The following is a 20,325-nucleotide window of genomic DNA, read 5'->3' as shown; positions in this document are numbered from 1 at the left end:
TCAACACCTGGTATGGTGAGAGCGTTGCTATACGTGTTTTGTGGGGTCGTGGTTCACGCGAACGGAGAAACTTTGCACAAGCAGTGAGTTGAAAGGTTTTATTAGACGCTTGTCTAACGTTACAGAAACTGTAATGCACACGATAAAGCAACCCAATATATTAGCTTTATAATTTGCTCTTTCCTTGCGTGTTAAATGAGTAATAACTGGTCATGACTCTAATATCTTGCAAATCATTGACATATAGGGAGAACAAAAGTGGTCCCTGTGGTACTCCTCTCTTAATGAATTTTAGTTCTGAGGAATGCTCACCCACTGAAACATACTGCTTGTGATGGCTTACGAATGATGTGAAGAGGTCATATGCAATGCCATGCACGCCGTAAGAGAAGAGTTGTTGAATTAACCTTTTATGGCAGAGGATGTCAAATGCTTTTGACAGATTAATGTAAATCCCTAATCTTAGGGGGCTATTCGAAAAATTGTGTAAAAATTACTCCTTTTAATTTTAACAATTGTGTTTGTGTTGAACAATTTCTCCAGAATACATGTTGAAAGCTATTTACAAAAAATACTTCGACAGAAAGTTTGTCACTCAATTGTGTAAAAAAATTTTCAAATCGCTTAGAAAACCTTGAAGGATTTAAAATGGATTTCGTAGTTATTTAACCTATTTTTGTCGAAACCAGTATATATTACAGTCACTTTAGCAACTTTCATTCTTTAATGAAATATTCCTGTTGATAAGATCAAGTTAAACTATATGTGAAAGGTGATGCGATAAGGTAGGCTACAAAGTTTACTGCTTTGACTTGTAGGTCTTCCGCGTCACAACCACTACGTTTGTTCAAATTCAGAAGGGCAGACTCAACTTCTCGTTTGTCAGCCGGGCATGAAAATAAAGAATTTGCACTCGTCTGTGTACACGACTAGCTCAAATTATCGCTCTCCGGTGAATCTGGGAACTGATTTATATAAAAGTCATCGAAAAGGTTTGCCAACCGAGATCCAGAACTTGGCCGCGCAAAGTACAGAGTTAAATGTTTTCCTTGCAAATCTGATCTCCTTGCATTTCGTGAAAATAAATCATGGTAATACGCTGTTCTTGCCTTTCTCAGTACAGTAGCAAGTTTATTCCTTAATGCCTAAATTCTGTGAAAACGTTTTCGACTTAAAGGTCCACTGATAGGGGCCACCAAAAAGGGTAAAGAACGCCATAACACTGATAGTTATTGAACCACCTATCATTTTCCGGCAAACATTTTCGATCTAGCTTCTGCAACACCAGAGATATCGGCGATTAAAAATGACCCTTCCAATTTCCCCTCTCAACTCGTACGCCGAAGGGAGCCATAAAAAAAAAAAAAGAATACAAGCAAGTTGAATGCTCCGCCCAGACACACGTCACTTTGACGAACTTCCGGTTGCCGCGCGCTCGCTCACTGGCGTACTCGCGCCAACCCGCCCTCGCTCGCACACGCCTGAGGAGTTCGCGCAGCGACGGTTAGTGTAACCGCTGACGAACTTCCGGTTGCCGCGCGCTCGCTCACTGGCGTACTCGCGCCAACCCGTCCTCGCTCGCACACGCCTGAGGAGTTCGCGCAGCGACGGTTAGTGTAACCGCGAACCCGTGGTTACCCTATGTTACACGGCGGACCATACCATGGTTACACCTCTAACCGCGGTTACCGCAAACCGAGCTTGACGACCTCGGTTTGTGTCGTTAACCGAGGTTATGACGGCGTCTGTTGACAGAAGCTACTCGTCGGCGCCCGAGTGCGCGAGACGTACGAGTGGGTCTGCTTCACAAAGTTATTCATTTGCCCACTGTATCACGTTTGAAGACCGATGTATAGATTATGGTGCCGCCCGACGTCTTCGATTACGGCTGACAGCGCAGCGACTGCGTACTGAAGCCTTGTCTTGCCTGCAGTATCGTTTGAACGGCTTGTTGCTGAGCAGAACGTCAAAAAATACGCGGCCTTAGCTATGAAAGTACACGAATTTGCAACGCTTGAAGCACGGGATGCCGCGAGCAGGCTGAGGTACGTTCCACATTTACCGCGGGGGTGGGGCGCGAGAGCGCGGCGAACGACGGCGCAGTGCGTGACCGTCCCTAGTCGTCGCTAGGCCTAAATTGTTTCGCTTCGAAGCCGCGCCGGTCGACGCTTTGGAACATGATCAACGCTGTCGTAAATCGTCTACTTATGAAACTGCCTTATAGTGAATCCTATCCTGCGATAGTGAAATAATTATAGGGTTCACTCTGCCGACGCATTAATCGAAGAGCTAGTACGAGCAGATCGGATCAGCCGAAATGCACCAGCGGCAGCTGGCTTGAGCAGAAACTAGCTTGTATCACGGCTATCGCTCTTACCAGCAATTTACTGCTGGTCAGCGATCCTCACGAGGGCTTCATACTTGATATTCGGCTCGGTATTTCAGACGCCAACAAATTTTAGCACGCTTTATTTCGGACATCGGTGCTAACGATCCGCCGTGTCGTTCGCGAACGGTATGCGGGAGGAGGGGCCACAGCGGCGGTGTTTACAGCGGTCGACGAGGTGCTGCCATCGTGCGGTGCTTGACCGTGCTGTTGACGCCTCGTCGGACGACAATCCGGTACTCCTGAAACCAGGTTATTTAAATGAGTTATTTGTTAAAGCAGCTTCGTTCCGCCGATCCCTGCGTCGCTTCGGTTTTTGCACTTAATGGGTATTGGCCACCTAACCGATGAGGGCGGCGAGCTGTGTAACAGCCCTCACAGAGTTCGAGCAGCGCACAAGCAGACGACTTTCGCAGCTACCGGAAGTGTGTCCGTGACGTCATGGTTGCAGTGGCCGCAGCGAATAGACCTCTCCTCGGGTACGTCAAGCGATGTGAGTGACGTCACGGTGGTGACGTTTCCGGTTTGCGCCGCAGACGCCGGTGGGCAAAACAGTCGCCTGAATGCATGCGCTCGCATAGAGATTCGCTGCGCGGGCAACAATAATCTTCATTGCGGGCATTGGGACCTTTGCCTCGACCCTGAATTGTAATGCCTACGAGCTGCTGTGCAGTGGGATGCACCAACCGCGCCAAGAAAGGCTCTGGTATACGCTTTTTTCGTTTTCCACGGGACAAAAATCTGAAAGTGTGTGTGCACGCACTGCGCCGAGATAAATGGAAGCCCACAGACCGGATCTGCGGAACTTGCCCATGCTGATTTGTTCTAGAGTTCAGCTAGTTTATCATTCACTGGACTTATTACACTATCTGGTGATTTACATAAAACTGTGTGACTGCAGGTTGTTTTGTACCCATAGAAGTAGGGGCTTTGAGAAGGCAAGCCGTACCTCATTATTTACCTTCTTCGTTAACATTTTTTCATGTTTCCTCAAAAAGGGTGCTCAACTCAACCTCTGTTGAGCTCATATATATGCAGCTCATCTCAATGTTAAGTAGCAACTAGTAAGGTATGTTGTCAGAGAGTTTAAGCTAAAACTAAGGAAATAAAGATCAAGTAGTTAGGGGGAATAACAAAAATTTTTACGTACACTTTCACGGAACTGGTTGTTCCACTCACAAAGCTGTAAACTAGTGGACCGAATGAGTCCAGATGAGACGAGCATTTCCACTTTGAAGAGTAAATAAGCTACATGCGTGGCTAAACTAAAAGATAAATGTTTATTACTGTGAAATGTCAAGCATTACAAGAGCGCGCACACTTTGAAACTTGTAGATTACCATTCGAGCTATTGCAGCAACTTAAGTGCCAGAACCTCTAGAAAACGTTCAGCATGCACAGGGATGGTAGAAGGTAATAAACATTTTAATTGTAGCAAACTGGTAGCATAGTACGACTTACAAGTGTAAAGGCTAGACTTACAAGCGTAAAGGCTAGATAGGCAGGGTCTGAAGTGCTCAGGCGGCACATGGGTTGTGAGGCACGTCGCATAACACGGATCCGGAGCATTGACCACCTAATACCTGACACTGCACGACACAAGAGCACGCTTTCAACCTTGGCCGCATCGATAAGTTGCCGCCGCTGCAACCGCGGCCGGAATCGAACCATTGACGTCGAAAACCTTATAGCACGATCAAAAAATACGAGATCCTATGCTCTGCGTATCGCAGACTGATTTCACGTGTGAAGGATATATTCTGGCGGGACGATTTGCGTGTACTGCACTTCCGGTCTGCCGCATCCATTCATATTCCTGCCTATGAAAGTAACCTGTTAAAACGCTATTGCTCGACGTCACACCGAACACAGCTTACCCGGCCATGCATGTGCAGTGGGCTGCCTGTACGGTTCCGTCCTCATGCAAAAGCAAGCTTCATATAGCTTGCCGGTGGTCCTCTGCGACGGCGCCACTTTAGCTTTTAAAAAGCAGCACTTTAAGCTAGCGTCGGCAATGAAAACTTGGCGCACATGCCCTTCCGCTGCAAGAACGTAAGCCTTCAACGAGCGATAGGACTTGAAGCTATCCGTGGCGTAGCTAGGGCCGGGCGTCTGAACAAGATACACGCATATGTCACCAAAACGAACATTCGGCCACAATTTGGGGTCATTTTTCCAGTCCTTCAAAAGGAAGGGGTCGGGGTATTGGTCCCCGTCAACTACTAACTTTTCAACATACCGCCGGCGAGCGATTTCAGGCAATACACGTCGCGTACTCAGGCAGCTCCATCGGTTTGGAATACACAGGAACGTATTGGGGGCTAGTCGAGACAAGGAATGGGCCTTGGTCGAGACCACGGCGTAAGAAATAATCGAGACACAAGCGCGCGCCGCTGCATTCAGTACGGCCGCGGCCGAGAAAAACGACGGATTTTGCCCATCGCCGCTGCATCGAAGAGCGCTACAGTCGCCGCACGTGCGTTCCGTGACGTCACGCTGTTTACCCGAGGGAGAGGTCTATTGCAGCTTCTAGCAAGCCTTGCCAGTCAACTCACCCGTGACGTCACGAGTTAAGGAAAATAGTTCCATGCGACACCGCCAAGCAACATTTTCTCTGCCCTCTAATTTCAAAAAATGCTATTTTTAAAAATTATTAATAAATCGCTGGCTTTGTTCTAAGGAGTTATACTTTGCGTTAATGCTCAAAAGGATGTGTTCTACACACTGGACACGTTTATCAGTGGCTTCTTGGGGGCCGTTTCCGTAGACCTTTAAGTTTCAATGAATGTTTCATATAGGCAATTTTTTAGGGTAATCGTTTTATTACTTCCGTGCTTACCCGCGACTTACGACTTCTTCGTGCCTTGTTCGTAGTCCTTACGGGAAAACATAAGTTATAATTGGGCAAAATTACACTTAAGAAGTCTTAATCTGCCTCTTCGGGGCTACTTGCATTATACACTCGGTCCCATGAAACGTACAGATCATTTCTCTAAACTGAAATATTGGTTTTCCTTTCTGCTTTTATTTAATCCGCTTACAAGCATATAGACCGGCGAGTAGTCGCTGATATCAGTGGCTATGGCGCCTGTTCTAATAAGTGGTGGTGGATGATCTGTTTTATAGAATTCTACTATAGTGTAGCTGTGATGTCAGTCACCCTTGACGCGCTATTAGATATTATATCAAACCCATGTTTTCTTGTGAGCTTCTTTAACATCGCTTCCGAGTAAATTGTTACTGAAGTTCCCTCCTACAAGAAGTTTTACATTGTTTTCATATGAAAAAATAAACATAAGTTCAAGGAATGCACAATAATGCATTCAAACTACCGCTGGGTGGCCTATATAACCCCACAAACATTTGCATACCATAACAGATCACAAGTACTTCTTAATCATCTGTAACAGCAGTAAACGCCATTTCGACGTAACACTCGCAAGTCAGACGCACAAGAACGGACACGCCACCGCCGCGTTTGTTTTCTCGTGTAAGAAAAAAAAATGAAAGTATGATGGAGGTGTGAAGATTTTGCACTCTTGATCATACCAAGTTTCTGTTAGTATAATCACAGGAAACCCATAGTTTAAAGCACGTTAAAGCAGATCCAATCATCTACGTTTGACCTGGCAGATTGACAATTCAAAATTAAAAAGGATATACATATTTTTTTGCGCTTCAGAAATCTTGGCGAAATCCTCGGGTATCACAAGCATTTTCTGTTCAGAGATTTTGTTTTTTCTACAGCATCCGCTTACCATTCAAAATCGAATAGCTGTCGATAGGATTTTACAACGATACCAGTATCTCCAGGTTCTTTATGAAGCAGGATTCTACCGTTGGAATGCCACACAAAGGAGAAACCATTTGTCTTCGCCCAGTGTTTCACACTTCGATAAAGGTCACGTTTATGCCTGGTCATGTTCTCGAGAATGGACGAGTTGCTTTTTGCTTCCTTTAGTTTTTTCCGCATAGCCAGCCACATGTCCCTATCTGTCTGGTGGTGATATTGAATAATTATTCCCGGTATCTTATCAATTTGGCTGGAAGATGGTGTATAGCTGAGATGTCATTCTTAGTCACAACCGGTACATTTAGAACTGGGGCAAGTTCGGTGACTTTTTGCAGAAAGTCTTCATTAGGCGTCACAGGAATTCTGTGAAATTCTAGACTGAGGCGTCTGCTGTGCCATTCAAGATCATTTACAGCTTCCTGTAGCTCCTGCTGCGCTTCAATAACCTGCTCTCAGTCACATTTGTCAAGGTCCTTTTAGAGCGACTTTATGTCCTTGTTCGTTTATTCATTTCATGACATCATCAAACTTTTCGTACATGTGTTTCACTGCCCATTCCATGTCATCCTCTTTGTCTTTTGGTGGCAGGAGTTGATGCAGCTTTTCGTTTAGCATAGCAAGGCATACAGCTATTCTGCATATATGTCATGATTGCCACTTTCATCCTTTGCGCTGTCATCACGGCAGTGGACGAATTTTCATGTTATTACAGTGCTTTTTTAGAGACCTCAGTGCACTTTCGTTAGCATCGCAACCGGTCCCTGCATGGAAATTCTTTGTGCATGAGCTGCAACTAATAGCAGTATCTAGCTCCCCCCATCGCAGTGTTTCTAGCAGTAAAAAAAAAAAAACAGCGATGCATAACTGGTCATAGATGACAAGTGCTAGGCAGCGGCGGCAGTGAGGTGAAGGCATTAGGAAATAATATAAACCAATCTGCGAACGGCAGTTCACAGTCATCTTGAACATACTTTCACAGTGAATTTACTATACATGTTTGTCATGACGAACCATCATATATTAAGCTTTGGTATTCACGTCACAAAAATACTGTAATATACAACACCATCACTTCCTTGCACACACGTCAGAGCCAGTTATTTTGGTCCGGAATGCCATGACATAATGACCACTTTGTATGCACCATGTGAAAATATATACCGTAATGCACGTTCTTTTGAAATATACTGCAGCAGGATGCTTAGTTGGGCCTGTTGGTTGTAATGAACTTTGGATGGAACAGGAACAGGAAGCGCACAGATGAATATCCTTTTGCGCTGTTTCTCCATCCAAAATGAATAACTTCTTTCGACGAGGAGTGAAAATAAATTTGTTTAAGTATTTAGAGATCGTAAAAAAAACCTACTTAAATTTCTCAAATTGTTTTGGAGCCTATTTCCCTCATAAGGGTGTGAACTTGGACATCATGGTTGATCTTAAATATGAGGCCAGTCATTTTTGTGAATCACGTGAAATAAGCAACACTTCCGCCTGTCTTGAACAATATTAACAGGTAGAGACAGACGCAAAGTTGCATATAACAAGAGAAAATAGATGGGATCTAAAGAAGCAGTTAAATGTTAATAATAGATATTACGAATAGGATACACGAGCAGATGGAAAAAACTGCAGCTCCATCTATAGTCTGCAAAGGTAAAAGCACATATTGTAGCCTCAATTTAGCACTGAAATTTGACTGCCAGATGTCTGTATTCCTCAATTTGTATACTTTCCTGTGTTCTTATGTTGTACCAGGAGGAAAGCCTTTGATAGTGGCCGGCTAACTAGACTCTATATCTGGCTATGCATTTAGGGTGTCCATTCATTTTCGGCGGAATAACAAACATTCAAGTGTCAAGTTTCCGTATTGGCAAAGGCCGATTCATATATTTTGCGAAAGTGCAATCACTCTCCTTTAACAAGTTCCGCTGGTCTTTTCTGCATTCCATTCTATTGCGTGGAAGCAGCTTCAAATTTGGAACGGCTGATTCTTCGTCATCATCTATTTCGACCAATCCGGAAAGTTTGTTACGTCGGTTTCAATTTGCTTTCAGCAGGTTTCAGTGTGCACATAAACCTAATGCATCAAATGTTGCTCAATGTCAAAGGCCACAAAGACGTCTTAAAAAGAGTTGCTCAATCAAGGATCGGTCAACAGGCTGCTATTCTTTCCAAAGGCGCTTTAGAATAATTCGTACCTTGGAACCAGCACAGCTTTCGCAATCCCTTGTGCGTAAATCTTTCTCTGCAGGCGAACAGGTCAGATGTGCATCTTTTATAAGCTATCCTTTAAAGATCATACGATGCATAATGCAAGCTAACGAAGCACACTTGTTTTTCGCACCATGTTCTTACTGTTGCTGAAAAAGTATATATTCCATTAGAAAAGCTGCTGTTTAAACTAAGATATTGGGAACGCACATTGGCATTACGCCAGTGTTTGCACTACCGGCCAGGTCTAGCCAAAATATCGGCAATTATTATGAGTAAATGGGTGATCCGTATGTGTAATTATGTTCTTGATTGTCACTTCACCGAAAAGAAAATGCGTCGGGTGGTCCTCTCTTAGTTAAAGAAACGAGCGCATGTCCGCTCCCTTTGGAGCTGCAGTGCTTGCTATACTTGCATCGCAATGCATTATACGCTTGCAACAGCTAAATATTCTATAATTGAATTTCATCTGTCAATAAATCAGTTTCTCTATTTAAGGTATAAGAGCAGCGCTGGCGTAGAGGAAGAACATCCGCCTTTCATGCGAGAAGACCGTGGCTCGAATCTCGGTGCCGTGTAAATCTCCACCGGATTAAAAATCATCTCATGTCGATGGAATTGCAAAACAGGTTTGGGGTGCGACCTGATGCCGGTGAACACCCCTGGAAACGCACTCAGTCACCAGAACATGATTTAGTCAACCTGATGAAGTGCGTAATTGTCCACAACCCCCTATTTGATACTCTAATAAACTCCCGGCACTCAGTCCACAAAGGCTACGGTGAAACTGACTACGGCGGCAGTTAGACTTGTGGCTCAGCGGATGATGTTAAGAATTTCTGGCTCCCAACAGGCCGCGCTGAAAACTGACTATGGAAACATTTTTTGATAGACCCCTACATAATAATGCTAGTTTAGCAGGGCTGTTAGACGAACTAGAAGGTATCAAATTGGATGTCATAGTGGCACGAGGCATATGCTATATCGAAAAGCAGTCATGTATTCTTTGATCGAGGTTTACAGGAGAAACGAGAACGAATAGTATTGTTCCTTGTCAATGAACATACAGCTGCAAACCTAGATGAGCTCTATAGCTTTAATGAGTAGGGGGTGGGGGGAATGCATCGTAATTAAATTTAATAAAGGGTATAAGCTGGAGGTTGTAAAGCACTATGCGCCTACATGCCATGATCATCAGGCAGTAGCAAGCTTCTCCGAATACGTAATATCGGCCAAGGGGAAGGTAAAATACGATATACTGTCCTGATGGACAACTTCAATGCCAAGGTTGGCAAAACGCAAGCTGGAGACCAGGCATTAGGTAGCTGTGGCATTGGGTTAAGGAATAGCAGGGGTAGGTGGTTAGTTGAGTTCGCTGAAGGTTGATATCGTGGTGTCGAGAAAGTCGAATTTAATTGCGACGACTGATAAGTGAAATTATTGCTACTGTAATAATTATTACGATGTGATGTTCAGATTGTTGTTCTGGAGACTTATATGTGTATATAGTAGACGAATGGCAGCATGTGGTTCTTCAGGTGTAACCTGAGAACAATCTCTAAACTTATTGTATGGCGCAGTGCTGTTTTTAGCACAGGGAACATTGCTGATATATCATTCAGTCGTAGGACGACTTGCAGGTAGAGGCGAGTTCGTTTCTTCCTAGAAAACCTCACAGAGAATTTGGCAAAACCTTAAATATGCGATGCAACGCCATGCCGACTTAGTTTCAGATCAAGGCCTTTTGGCAGAGCTGAGAAAAAGCTTGGAGCCGATACAGACTGGGCAACTATAGTCAATGTCAAGCTAGCTGGTAACGTTTAAGCAATAATGCTTCCCTATTTAAAAAGGGGCACGAAAATTCACCTCACAGCAGCCGCAGTTACCAGTGCTATGTTGCGTGGAATTTGCAGCCTTTAATGTGCATAACTGCACTGCAGCTACAAAAAAATATATATTCGCTTACATTTGCGATTACATATATTACGCAAGAAAGTAAATATGCTTTAAATTGGCAATATAAGAAAAGCGGGAAGGGGTAATCTCTGTTTATTGGCTTAATAATTAAACATACCTGCCCTGACATGATCCTGACTTATACAAACTGCTCTGCTGCAAGCGGTTTTTATATAACAGCTGCGAAAAAGTCTTTACTAAATTCACATTCATTTTATTTTTCTTGTGTGCAGAAAAGGAGCAGCCACAAAAAGCTACAGTTCGCTGCAGCTTTACGAGGTGGTTACCCGTACAAGTGGTGACGGCAGCTGCGCGTACATCGAGGAGTCCAAAGCAAGCATATTTTTAACACTTCAATAGAGGGTTTACAAAAGTAAGTCTGGCAACCGGGAGCGGCACGCTGATCCCGCGCTAGCCGCCATATTTTGTTCGCTCCATCCGTTCGCTTTGTGTCCGTCCATCAGCGCTCGCCGTTCTGTTTGCGCTTTTCACGTTTTAACCTAATCTGCTGTGCTTGGACCTCTCTTCGGTCCCTGACGGTTTCTGTTAGCGATGCCTAGAAGCGTATTTTGACAGCCGAGACGTGGCGGGGCCCACCGGCCGCGCTGCCGAGCGCAGTTACAAATTGCTCCACGAGTCGAGCATGGGCCCCTCGGCAATCCGCAGCGTCATCCCTATCCAGGTACAGTATCCAGAGTTCTGTAATGTGGATTTTTTTTGTCGGTGCGCCTTTGCTGTTTCCTTAAACGCCTGAGAGATGATCGCGAGTTAGCTTGCTTGGTTTGCGCAATCACCGTCGCTCATCCCACTGGAAGATACTTGGTTGGTGAAATGAGCAAGGATGCATTTTATTTTGTGATAAAAGGATCGTGCGTAATTTGACGTAATTTGGACTGGCCCATAGCACTTTCCTTCCCATGCCGTCGACGCAGTAGTTGGCATTAGTCTCGGAAATAATCAGGGGCTGCGTAAAATAAAAAGTGCCATGGTGATTTGTGCTTCCAGTGATTGAATATTGAATGGTGTGCGATAGGCGATAACGAGTTAATAAAATATTTGTAATTAATTGATCAATTGATGAAATAAAGAAACAAAAAAGGAAAAATTGGACAGTAAGGGTTTAAAGGTGTCAGAATGAAAAACCAGTGCTTGGTGATGCTAAGGAAGAAAATTTAGAAGTAATTGATTAGTTGAAATAATTGAAGAATGTTCAAAAGTGTCAAATTGCTCAGAATGGAAAGCCGATTGTTGCTGACGCATGCGCATTGGTGTATAAAAATATAAAACGTCAAATAAAATAGCAATAAATAAAGGAATGATATAAATATAGCATAACATACTGTGGGGCTCCGCAAACCCTTTAGGTGTTTTAAACCGCGCGCGCGTCTTTCTATTTGTACTGTTTGCACGGGCAGCGCGAATGCGCATGAGCCAGCAGATAATCTTGGGGGGTGTGATGTTAGCGGCGACAGACGAGGGTAGATAAACGCGTCAGAAGCGAGGCGCGGGGCTTTTTTCGCCCGGCGGAAAGGCCGGCGTGGGGCAACCGGCGAGCGTCATGGGCCACCAGGGTGTGCACGGACGACCGAAAGAAGATCGCCGACGCGAAGATGGAAGCAGTGCCTGCAGGAACAGCCTAGGCGTATTTCTGTGAGTTGCTTTGCCGCGAGGAGCAATCTTTCTTGTGTCGCCGTTATCGCTTTGGCCCCATGGCTCGTTTTATTAGCTCCGCAGTGTGTTTTGTTTCGCCGCGGTAAGGCCCTGACTTCTTCCCGCTTTCCGTTGGTGTTCTATTGTCGCGCGCGTGAACAGCCTGTTCTTAGCGCAGTAGCGCCTTATGTTTCTCTGTTTTGCTTTTTTTGTTTATCAGGAATAAACCGGTGTTTTTAAGAGACTGGATTTGTCACTCGTCGGGCGAGACCATGGCTCGCGGACCAGTTTTTTGAAGGCGAGGCCTTCAATACATAACATAGAAATATAACATACATAACAACATATAACATACTACATTTGTGTGTAGTATGTTGCTTTTGATAAATTCATTTTTCACTGCATTGTATTATTTTCACCCCTCCTGCTAAGGCCCAATTGGGGCCTGCAGTATTTGGTAAATAAATAAATAAATAAATAAATAAATAAAAGAGCTAAAATATAACACGTGAATAAAGAAAACATCGTACGTGTGTGTGTATGAGAAAGAGACACTATCGCGTTATACCTTTAACAGCGGAGCTTAAGTGACCCCCTAGTTTTTCTATAACGATATGATATAATATAAATCTGATTTTATGAACACAGCCAGTTGCACAAAGCAGAAACACTTCGCCGTAATGTGAGTTGACTTTTCAAATTTCGTTTCAGCTGAGCTCCTCCGCCTCCGAGTTCCTCGAAGCTTCCAACGTCAGCGCTTTCATATGAGATTACGGCTTCAAATGTTTACTTTCTCACAGAGGGAATAAACAAGAAATCGACATATTGAAAAATTCGAGTGAATTTTAGGTAGCTGTCAATTAGCGAACCATCGGGTGACTCGAAGAAATACACAAAAATGAAGCGCACGCTTCGTTACTTTATCGGCCGCATTGGCAGGTATAAAACCTGATCTGCGCGCTCTGGACGTGGACCGGTCGAAACTGACTGCACGTGAGCATGTTACAACACACTAGTGGGATGTCATCTTTTCCTGCTTTACTAGACGCCGCGGGATTGGCAGCCGCTTGCTTTTGCAGCGTGAAACACGCACCTCGGGCGCACTAGACAACCGTATTGCTCTCTGCACCAAGCACTACTATTTCGTACGACTGTGAAAAGTAGTTTCGGTAATCATGCCCGTGTCTTAAATCCAATACACAATGGTAAATGCAACCTACGTACAAAATGTTTCAAAGAAAGTATTTGCATAATAGCGTTCGTTCTACATGCATTGCTTCTTCTCCCGTGTCCTCCATCGCAGCATAAGCTTATCTTTCAAGTTCACAAGGTTCCAAAGCGCAAAACAACCCTGCTGTTTTAGGTGATAGCACATTCTGTGAGCTAGCTCCCAGTCAGAGGGACGTGCAGTATTGCTTTACATGATGCAAGCGACCCTTGTAAAGCCGATTAGGACTGCAAACGAATGGTCGCATACACGCGCATGCCTTGATTCTGAGCGCATCTACGACGCTGCGCTGGCTGCAGAAGGGCACGCAACAACATGCTGGCATCATTCCAAATAGAGCTTGGAGCTAACAGCGACTGCTGTGATGTTAAAAAATGAAACAATCGCTTGTGATCATTCCAATGCACCTTTCGGTGCATGCACGGGTTCTACGAAGGCGCACGTTGACAGCGTTCTCGATGGGAGGCCGGGCGGACTGAACAAAACATGGCCGCCGCGCACAGTTTCTGTTTCTTTGACTAGATGGCGCTAACTTTTGTAAAGCCTCTATATAAGCCTCAATATAAATGTCTGGGGGTATGGGTAAACGAAGGATTGGCATACATTGGAAAGCATGAGCAATCACTTAAGGCCAAAGGGCGAAGGAATGCCGGGATAATGAAGCATAAGGCATTGTGGGGATACAATTGGTATGAGGTTTTGAGGGGTATTTGGAAAGGAATTATGGTGCCCGAACTTACTTTCGAAAATGCGGTTTTGTGCCTAAAATCACAGGTACAGTCGACATTAGAAATAAATCAGGGATCCGTTGGACGATTAGCACTAGGTGCCCACGGCAAAACTACAAATGAGGCGGTACAGGGAGATATGGGCTGGGCATCTTTCGAAGTACGGGAAGCTCAGAGTAAAATATATGAGGAATGCCTGAGGAAATTGGACAGTAACAAATGGGGAGCAAAAGTATTTAAATACCTGTAATTAAAAAGCGTGGACTCACAATGAAGAAAACGAACTAGGAAACTAACTAGTAAGTATGCTAGTCACAAGGACGGAGAAATAAAGAGCATTAAGCAACAGGTTAAAAACACAGAAGGTGAAAATTGGATAAATGCGATGGAAAAGAAACAGAGTGTGGAATTATACCGAAAGTGGAAAATGCAGATCAGGAAGGAAGATTTCTTTGATTACTCAAGAGGCAGTGCCCTACTTTTTGAAGCTAGATCAGGGTGCCTTAGAACACGCAGCTACAAAAAGAAATGTAACAATGGAGATGACGCATGTACTATATGTGGAAATTCCAGTGAAACAATTGACCATATTATACTCGAATGTAATGGTATCCATCCGGAAGTTGATGCAGACGCAATCGCTGTTCCTGAAGCTCTGGGGTTTAGAGATACCAGTGGCCGGGTGAATAAACCGGCTGTGGAAACTAGCAAAAAACGACTGGAAGATTGGTGGCTTAAAAGCAGAGAAGTGACATAATGTTAGTAATGTAAGAACAAAAATTTAATAAATAGAATGATGGCTTAGTTAACCATTCTAAATCAATAATTAAGATATATGAAGAAAAATGAGCATGATAGCTACTGCTACCACCCAGTTTCAAAAGGGGACGCTCCTATATTCCATCCATTCCATTCCTCCATCCATCCTCTATTCACAATGATGTACCGTCTGTTGCAGAAGTTTGCAGCCCAACGCGCCGGGCGAAGGAGCAGTATCGCTCCCGAGAGGCGGCGCTGCGCGGCCGCCGGCGCTGCCTGGTGACGCAGCTATAAAGAGTGAGGAGGTTTGTTCTCCTCCCCTCATCCCGCGGCTGAGAGCAAAGATGTGTGATATCAACCGCGGGATGAGGAGAAGAGAACAAGCCTCCTCACTCTTTATATATACGTCACCAGGCAGCGCCGGCGGGCGCAGCGCCGCCTCTCGAGAGCGATACAGCTCCTCCGCCCGGCGCGTTGGGCTGCAAAATTCTGCAACAGACGGTAGACATTCTCCTTTGCATACACTGCAGAGTTAACAAAATCAACAACACAATTGTTATACACACACATGATAAAAAAGACTCGGAAAAACATATAAAATGATACACAAACACCAAATGAACAGTCAAGGATGGGCGAAATCGGTGAAACAATAGAATGCGATCATATTCAAATAAAAATATTTATAAGGCCTTTCTTTGACACTGACGTCATTTCATTATTTCGGTGATCAAAATTATTTTACATTAATGGAAGTCTATATTGAAGGACTGCAGGTATTAGTTGTTTCGGGGTGTTGGAAATGCCAGAAATCGAGTTGGCGGGTATTATACTGCGATGGGTTTGGCGTGAATTTGGAGAGATCAGCAAAGATTTTTCCTTTAGTGGCCATGAAATACGAGTCGGGTAATAGTTGTTTGTAGAAATTATCCATTTTAACTGCTTTAAAACGTTGAAACAACTCTACAGATTTAGGGTCGAAAGGTATATTTGCAATTATTCTTAATGCCCTTTTCTGAAGGAGTAACCTGTTGATATTTGTTCTCTATTGTTTCCAACTCAGCTTTCCGTAAATTATTTTGGACAGAATTTAGGAATCATAAATAAACAATTTTACTCGTTCTGGTAGTGTATTATTTTTATTACCTGGACCAATAATCCTGCACACTTTTTTATGTAGTTCACTGCAATGAGAGTCCCAACTCAGATTGTTGAAGTGAACCCCAAGTGTTTTTATGCATTCAACAATGTCAGTGAAAATTTCACCGTAAGCTATTTTGGGCAGGACAACAGTTTTGTTCTTCGGCCGGAATAGTACCGCTTTTGTCTTTGCAGTGTTTACAAGTAGCGATTTCTGATCCATCCAGTATAAAACCAGTTTTAAAATCTTGTTAATGGCTTTTTCGATGTCCTCTATTTCTAAGCCGGTGATATGGAGTGTTGTGGCATCAGCGTAGCATACAAAAGTGGCATGAGGATCAGATATAATATCTTGCAAATTATTGACATATAGGGAGAACAACAGGGGTATCAGGACACTTCCCTGTGGTGCTCCTCTCTTAATGCATTTCTGTTCCGAGTAATGCTCAGCCAGTGAAACATACTGCTTGCGATGGCTTATGTATGACGTGAAAAGGTCATATGCGATGCCATGTACGCCGTAAGAGAAGAGTTTGTGAATTCACCTTTTGTGGCAGAGGATGTCAAATGCTTTTGACACATCTATGTAAACCCGTAATGTTAGGAGGTTAATCGAAACATTGTGCAAAATTATTTCATTTTGTTCTTAATAACTCGGTTTCAGTTGAACAATTTCTTCGGAATACACGTTGAAAGCTATTTAACAAAGAATATTTCGACAGAAAGTTTGTCAGTCTACTGCGTATAAGTTTGTCAAACAGCTTAGAAAAATCTGGAAGTATTGAAATGGGTCTCTAGCTCTTTAAAAATTTTTTTAATTCTTTATATATTAAAATCACTTTAGCAACTTCCATTCTTTCACGAAATATTCCCGTTGATAAGCCCAAGTTAAACATATATGTGAAAGGTGATGTGATAAGGTGGGATATAAAGTTTATTGCTTTAACTTATGGGTTTTCCGCGTCACAACCACTACTGTTATTTAGATTCAGAAGGGTAGACTCAACTTCTCGCTCGTCCGCCGGGAATAAAAACAAACAATTTGCACTCGTCTGTGTGCACGACGTACTCGAAATATTTCTTGCCGGTCAATTTGGGAACTAGTTTATATAAACGTCAATGAACATGTTTTTCAGCCATGCTCCAAGAAGCGTTTCACCAGCTTAAACGACTGATTGGACGTCGTTTTTTTTTCTAGCCTCGCAGTATATAATGTTCAAGTTTTCCCATAGCAAATCTGATCTCTTTGCATTTTGTGAAAATAAATCATGGTAATACACTGTTCTTGCCTTTCTCAGTACGTTAATGAGTTTATTCCTTAGACGCTTAAATTCTGTAAAAACGTTTCCGACTTTAGTTTCAATAATTTTTTTATATAGGCGATTTTTTAGGGTAATTTTTTCTATCGTAATAGAAGTCCTTGTACAGGGCGCTGCACAGTGAACACTCAAGGGAACGTTCGACAATCGGTCGTAGAGCACATCGGTCGTAGAGAGACGATCGGTCGTAGAGAGGCGCTAGCGTCGGAGCGAGCGTTGTCGTCGTTGTCTTTCCTGACCGTCAGGCGCTGAACATGGTTTTCGTCCTCTTTCTTCGGCATCAGGCGCTGAACAGTTCAAGGCGAATAATTATCTTACAACTTCCGCCGGGCGAAAAGGCGCCATCCTGGCTGCTTATGCCGATGTGACGATGTGACGATGGCAGGATAGTAGTAAGGTTTCGGGCGGATACTATGTACTATTTCCCGGTTGCGGCGACGGTGGTCTGTGGATAGCTTGAGGGATTCGATGAGATAGTAGACGGGCTTGTCGCCCATGGTACGGTTAAACCGCTCAACCATTCCATTTGTTTGCCGATGGTACGCGGAGATGGCGCGGTGAACCATTTTGAATTCTCTATGAACAGCTTCGACAACTTCAGAAAGGAAGTTGGGACCTCTGTCACTCAGCAATTCTTTGGGAGCCCCGTGGCGAAGAATGATGTGATAGAGGATGAAGGAGGCAATGTCTTGGGCTGTAGCAGATGGCAAAGGCGCCGTTTCGGCGTAGCGTGTGAGATGATCAATTGCAACGATAATCTAGCGATTGCCTGTTGGTGTGCTAGGAAGCGGGCCGTACAGGTCGATTCCAACGCGCTTGAAGGGCTGAGCTGGCAGGTCAGCGGCTGCAGAAGAGCGGTGGGTGGTTTCGGCGCTGACACTCTTGGCAGGACTGGACGAACCGACGAACATAGCGGCACATCCCACGCCAGTAGTACCGCTGCCTCAGGCGAGTGAAGGTTTTCAATAAGCCGGCATAGGCACACTGGGGATCTTCATGGTAATGAGAGCAAATCACAGAGCGCAGATGGGTCGGAATTACAAGCAGCCACTTTCTACTATCCGAAAGGTAATTCCTACAGTAGAGGAGCTCGTCTCTGATGGCGAAATGGTGAGACTGGCGACGGAGAGCGCGGCAAGGAGGTTGTAAAGCGCGGCCAGATAAAAAATCCAGGAGTGAAGCGATCCATGCGTCTTTGCGTTGCTCTGAAGTCATATCGGTGGTCATGTTGGTGGGATGTAGAACGGATATAGTAGGGGTGGCTTCAGACGGCGAGGGAGAACGTGAGAGAGCATCAGCATCAGCAATTGTATGGCCAGAGCGATAGATGACGTTAATGTCGTATTCTTGGAGCCTCAGAGCCCAACGGGCCAGTCGACTAGAAGGATCTTTCAAAGAAGACAGCCAGCAGAGAGAGTGATGATCGGCGACGACGTCAAAAGAACGGCAGTACAAGTAGGGTCAAAATTTTACTATTGGCCAGAGTATAGTGATACAGTGTTTCTCGGTGACGGAATAGTTTGCTTTAGCTTTTGTTAGGGTCCGACTGGCGTAAGCGACAACGTACTCATCAAAGCTAGACTTCCGCTGAGCGAGTACTCCGCCGGAGAAGGGGTAGGCAGCGAACGCGATGGTTATATGGCATCCTCGAGGCGCTGCAGGTGAAGTTATGTGATGTTAGGAAGATAGTCAGAGAGCGGAAAGCGTAGCGTGATATGGTCAATAGGGTCACGATGAGTTGGAAACGACTGAACGACTGAACTGAACTGATCTCTCAAAGATCAAATTGGCACAGGAGTATATTTGCCTCAACTGTGCACATTCCTTGAATATTCCAGAGCGGAATATCAAGTACTTGCATTGTAACCTCGGATTTCACTTTGTTGTCTTGTGATTAGCGTCAAAGTCTGCTAAAGTAAAAATCGGGCTTGAACGTTCTGGCGACACCTAAGCTATGCTATGAGTTGGGGAAAAAATTTGAAATGTTCCTTATCGGAGTGAGGACGCCTTAAAGCGGCTCGCCCTCCTTCAGTCAACTGTTATACCCACCTTACTAAGTAACGCTCGATGAGGCCTCCCTTAAACGCCCTTTCCCCCATGTAGGCACACAGTGATCTTCATGCTTCATTCCGTCGTTTGTTTACCGGAACGCACGTTTCCCTAAAAAAGACCTCCCTTTGAGCTTGGGCTCTAGGGCGCCTCTGGCGCCTAGGGCGACGTCCACTGCGAGTAGAAAAGCGTGCAGAGCGGACATTCGCTGCTCTTCCTGCAGAATCCCTCCTTTGTAAACAGTTGCATGTTGCGAGGACAACGATGTTTATCTGTCATGCCAAGAAAAGCTTTGAAACATGGAGCATCAGATAAAAAACGAGGCCATATGCAGCACGCCTGGAAAGAAACCTTATAACTGCACGCTTGTTTTTGCTTCCAATCTGAACGTTTGTACCTCGAACATTAAGCCCATATTCTCGACACCAGACGGATACAAGCGGCCGCTCGGCGCTATGAGTGCCTATCTAGCTAACGCGCCGCTGCGGATAGTTCGAACATTAGACGCCTCCCTTGAATGCCTATTGGAGTTTAGGAAGCATGAAGTGCTCATCGTGGAAGGTGAGGATTTAGCGTAAGCCAAGGAGCGTTCTCAAATTCGGCGCTTAGTCTGTATATGGTAATTATTAATTGCGTGGGTTAGAGATCACTTTATCATTGGGTACAGTGATCTTTGACTGTAGATGTTCCCTGACATCCTATTATGGTTGCATCGTAGCAGTCACGTGATAGACTGACGTTTGATCATAAGATCATCTATCTCAAAAGCAATAAATGTTACATTGTGTGCAACATTTCTAAGCAATGCAAAACCGTTAAGCTCAAGCATACTTATGCTCGAACCACTTTTTTCCATTTTTTGTAGACTCGGAGCACTTTACAATTAGCCAGTGCGTTACCTACATAGACGCCCCTCTTAGTGAAAATATACATCAACCTATGTCTATTTGGCAGCGCAGACCTCCCAAGCTTAAAGTGGTGTGCCTGCTCGGAAGTGCTGATAAGCTTTTGACTATTATGGAAATCCTACATAGTGCTGTCGATTTAAGTACCTCACTAGGCGTTGGCTAAACTCCCCTCTGTTTACATTAAAAGTCTATTACGTA

Source organism: Amblyomma maculatum, chromosome 11 (genome assembly GCF_055883805.1).
Source record: "Amblyomma maculatum isolate TAMU_Amacu chromosome 11, ASM5588380v1, whole genome shotgun sequence".
In the NCBI taxonomy this organism is placed as follows: Eukaryota; Metazoa; Arthropoda; class Arachnida; order Ixodida; family Ixodidae; genus Amblyomma; species Amblyomma maculatum.
This window is presented reverse-complemented; position numbering follows the sequence as displayed.